The 4,995-nt window shown below is 30.5% G+C and overlaps 1 pseudogene; it reads right to left on the bottom strand.

Moving 5' to 3' along the window:
* Window positions 1–824: 824 nt before the first annotated feature.
* Gm14932 (predicted gene 14932) lies at window positions 825–1,745 on the bottom strand (annotated as a pseudogene).

Below are 4,995 nucleotides of genomic sequence, written 5' to 3'. Positions count from 1 at the left end.
AAAAAATTGACAAAATTCTTTCAATTATTGTACTGTAACATTTAAACAACTGAAAATATAACAAAAGAAACAATATTATAAACAAAAATGTTTATGGATTTTTTTCCAAACATAAATAAATGAAATAGTGTTTAGGCATTAGGGCTCATGCTGATAGCTAGAAGGGAGTAACAGAGTGTAATATACTTGGAAAAATAATAACAGTCCTAAATGATGGATGGCAGTAATTTAATCATCACTGTCATTTTTTTTAACTTGCAAAATAATGTCTTGGTTAAATCATTCATACCCTATTATTTATACCTTTACTTCAGAGACTGAAGACTATATACATCAAATGAATTTGTTTTCACCATAGGGAAAAAATTTTGTACCTCTCTGCCAATATTCCTCAAAAAACTTTTCGTGTCAAAACAATTTGACAGCCAATATAAAAATTAAATCAATATGCAATGATCTTTCTTATGGTCCTTTAAAGACGCATGTAATTTCATGCTGTTAGCCTTAGGATCACAGTGCATAGAATCCAAATACAAGCAGTTGGAGTGGCTTTCAATGTAATATTGGATCCCTCACTTTCCTTATAATCCCACAACAATTCATAAATTCATTTCATAGTCCCTGTAGTGCATTAATCACCAAGTGGCAGGAGTTAAGGAAACTCTTCCTTTTACAACATCCATTGCTGGCAATGAATGCTCCCAAACCACTGAGGAAGTCTCTATTATATAGTTCATGCGGACCTGGAACTTTTCCAAAAACGTAAAAAAATTAAAATTAAAATATGGAATTATATTTGACATTTCCTGACACCTGCATTAGTACTGTACAACTAATAAAAGCAGTCAGTTACCTGGACTGAACCAGCGATCAACATGAACCCAAAATGCACATAAGTAAAAATGCAAAATAAAAATAAAATAAAATGCACATAAGTGAAAATGCAGTAAAAGGAAATAGCCTCACTGCCTATAGGTCATTTCCAGGCAAAGGATAAAGTTCGAAGACTGAATGATCAAAGTGCTCATTTTTTCAGTTGGACTATCTTCTGCTACAGGGCTGAGAAGAGTGGCATGAACAAGTATCATCATGATACCACCATTTTGTTTTCTTTGGATTCTTGTTACATGTTCACAAATAGATGGAATTATCTGGTCGCCGTCTCTTCTCTTTGTAGCTGGAAAGCATGCTGATAATGCTGAGACAGACTGATTGCACTGATATCACAGGGGACACGTCTTCTGTCAGAATGGATAAACAGTTGTGAGCCTAGCCCTTAACAGCTGAGCCATCTTGTGAAGATTATATGCCCCAGTACAGGGGAACGCCAGAGCCAGGAGGATGGAGTATGTGGGAGCAGGTTAGGGGGAGGGTATAGGGGACTTTCAGGATAGCATTTGAAATGTAAATAAGGAAAATATCTAATAAAAAATAAAAAATAAAGAATGGATAAACAGATAATGACCATTGATATACACATGAGGATAAATGTGAACTTTTCACCAGTAAACATGACCTGAGGAGACTCAAAGGGTACGGCTATTAAATTAAAACAAAAGTTGAATTTTTTCCCCTTCATATAATCTTCCCGGTGAAACTTCCATGTCTAGGATACACTGCATAATTGAATTCTAAATGCTCTTTTCATTTAAAGTCATTCCTGGAGGTGGGTAATTCTTCAAAGCCAACAGTTCTTTTTGCAGTTGTTTCCGCATTGACACCATGATGAAGCCATCCAAGTCCCCTAAACTTAATGGAAAGAGTTGTATATTGGTGATTGATTGATATTATGCTTTAATTATTAAAAGTTTATGCAATAAGTAAGGATATATATATACTTATTAATATAATTATTAATATATATATACATATATATAGTAATAATTCACAACAATGTTTATCTTTGCCAAAAGCTTCTGTTGAAAAAAGTACATTCTCAATTTCTTTATTATTATTATCATCAGTGATATAATTCTTATCATGATTACAGATACCATTTATTGAATTTAACTGACCTATAGATACTGTGTTAACACATAAGAAAATTATTTCATTTATTTCTTAGAGAAATCTTTCTAAAAGGAGATTACGAAAATGAGGTTATGAAGCATGACCCAAGTCAAATAGTGTAATGTACCAAAGCCAAGAATAGAAACAAGCATGTTTTTGTTAAATATATTTATATTATTTTTCTATTATATCTAAGAATTATTAGTTTGTAATAACATTGAACACATGGCAGAACATGATATATCCAGAAAGCAAAACAAAGAAAAAATTATATATATATATAGTGACTAAGTTTTTTTAAACTATTGATATCTGGTGTGACTTAGGACTCAAAAAAAAAAAAAAAAAAGGAATAATAATTCAAGGGTATAAACAAGACATTTTTTTGTTGTACCTGGAAACAAGAACTTTACAAAAGACATTTAAAGGCTGAATTTGGCTTCTTTGCATTTTCTTGAGTTTAAGAACCTGTTTTCTTTACAACTGCAAATGTCTTACTCATCAGTGTCATTATTATGCAAATCCAATTTTGACCTATTTTTCTATCCCTGAAAAATATGTTCTTAGTATTTTTTTCCCTCACACTATGACAAATTTATTCATAACTACTTGAAGTGTTACCAACCCCAGGGCCTCTGCATGCTAATATAAATCAAAGTGTGATGCCACAAGGTAAATTATGGAATTTCAAACATAAGCCTCCTTTTAGCAATAGTATTCTTTCTGCCCCTTGAATTGAATCTTTCAAGTGTGTAACTTGAAAGTTAACTTACAAGACTCATTCATTTATTACAGATATAGTATCTTCTGTTGTTCTTGATTTCTTTTTCCTGTGACTTGCAAAGGTTTTTCACATTGGAACATTAGAAATTAGCTAAATACCTAATAAAAATGGAAAAAAAAAGAAATTAATTACTTCCATTCCTTATACCATGTGATCTATGCCATATCTACCGATATGGACTCAAATGCTTTACTACAGAGTTAGTGGACAAATATGTCTTGTATGTATTCATTATTGATGAGTCTCTTTTATCACAGCTCATGAAAGATGCAGAGAAGATGCTAAAGAAACTGAGAATGGCATGCAGAATAGTTCCATACATAACAGGCTTAGAAATTATGATCAGTTAGAAAGAAAGTAAAACTAGATCGTTTGCTTTTACAGCATTCAAGACATTTTTAACTTATTTTCTTTAAAAAAATGGTTGATATAACAATGTTTTTTTTTAAATTACATATTTTCCTCAATTACATTTCCAATGCTATCCCAAAAGTCTCCCACGCCCTCCCCCCCTCCCCTCCCCCCATTCCCATTTTTTGGCCCTGGTGTTCCCCTGTACTGGGGCATATAAAGTTTGCCTGTCCAGTGGGCCTCTCTTTCCAGTGATGGAGTATTCAATAATTCTAAATAAAAACAGAATAAACAGAAACAAAATGAAAACTTTAGAATGAATTTAAATTTTTTAGCATTGTTGATAACTAGATTATCTCATCATTTAAACAGGCTTACTTTTCACAGATAATATTATATTTATAAAAGTGGTAATATATATAATTACAAAATTAAGTATCAAAAGATTAGAAAAACCCATGGCTATAAGCAAATTCTCTTTACTATTACAGTGTTTGAGCTATTCATACCAATCTTTGTCAGAACTGTGCCAGTGTTCTATAAATAGAAACCTAACTTTAATTGTTCAATTTGGCATTCTTGATTATATAGTCAATAAATATTTGAATATTCTATGCATCATTGCCATATTTGAAACTGTATATAGTAACAAGTACCAGGTTTTTTATTATATATCTCTGAAGTTCAAAGAAAGCAGAAAATTAGTATAATAAGCAAAGATCTGAAAACTGCTATAAGTAATAGAAATATATATGTAAATAGATAACAGAAAGTACAAGGTAATTACAAATAGATTGTTGGAAGTTATGTGGCATGGTAAGCTGAATAAATTAGTTTCACATACAATATGAGAACACAGGAAAGTTCCATTTTTCCTTCTTAAAATGTGTAAGACCTGAGTCAGGCAATCCTCTTCCATTTACTAATTTGATTATAAGCCATTAGATTCTCAGTCTCAATTAAGAATAAATTAAATTTGAATGTTTGTTCTTCAATCAAGCAAATATTTTCAAATCTCTATTATTTTAAATCATATATTAATTATAACACTAATTCAATGCACTAACGCATTTTAAGGAAACTTAAGTACCATTAAAATGCATGAGTTAAAAGTCTCCATTTTCTATGTGAAAATTCACAAAGGTTAAATATGATTAGAAATAAACAAATTTGGCAATCTATCCTCACACTTACCCTTTGTATCTACAAATATTTTCCTAAAATCAAAATAAATTTGTAAGAATTTGAATAATCTTATTTATTGAAAGTGACTGACCATAGTTATCATCAAAATGACATAGTCTAGATTTTTTATTTAAATAGACAATCTGGTTTTTTAAATTTTATAAATTAGAATAACACAAAGTTGAAAAAGATTTTACTAAATCTTAGAGTTTTAAGTTCATGTTGGAAGGCTTTAAAGTATATACATGCACAACATTTTTGAAGAGAGAGGGAAAAGTACACTTAATGAAACAGGTTTATGAAAATTCCTATTAAATCCATGTAGTAATGTCATTTAGAGTGAAGCAGTTTGATACATATAATTTACTATGTTATAATTCAGAGTACGAATTTTATTTGCAAAGACAAAAAAGGAGGCTGTGAAAATCTGAATAAAATTATTCAGGATTACAAGAATAGCACTTGATAGAAATGATTTTCAGGTAAGATTTGGCTGACACTGAGGCTTTTTCCTTAAAGTAATTATACTTCGTTATTCTTCAGCATCTAAATTTTCTGAAGGCAAAATGAAGAGTTTATTTCTTTTAAAAATTAAGCATTAAGTACTATGAATTGAAGGTTATATTACAAGTTGTATGTTTCTGCTCTATAAATGGCATCACTCT

This window comes from Mus musculus, chromosome X (genome assembly GCF_000001635.26).
Source record: "Mus musculus strain C57BL/6J chromosome X, GRCm38.p6 C57BL/6J".
Classification (NCBI taxonomy): domain Eukaryota; kingdom Metazoa; phylum Chordata; class Mammalia; order Rodentia; family Muridae; genus Mus; species Mus musculus.
This window is presented reverse-complemented; position numbering and strand designations above follow the sequence as displayed.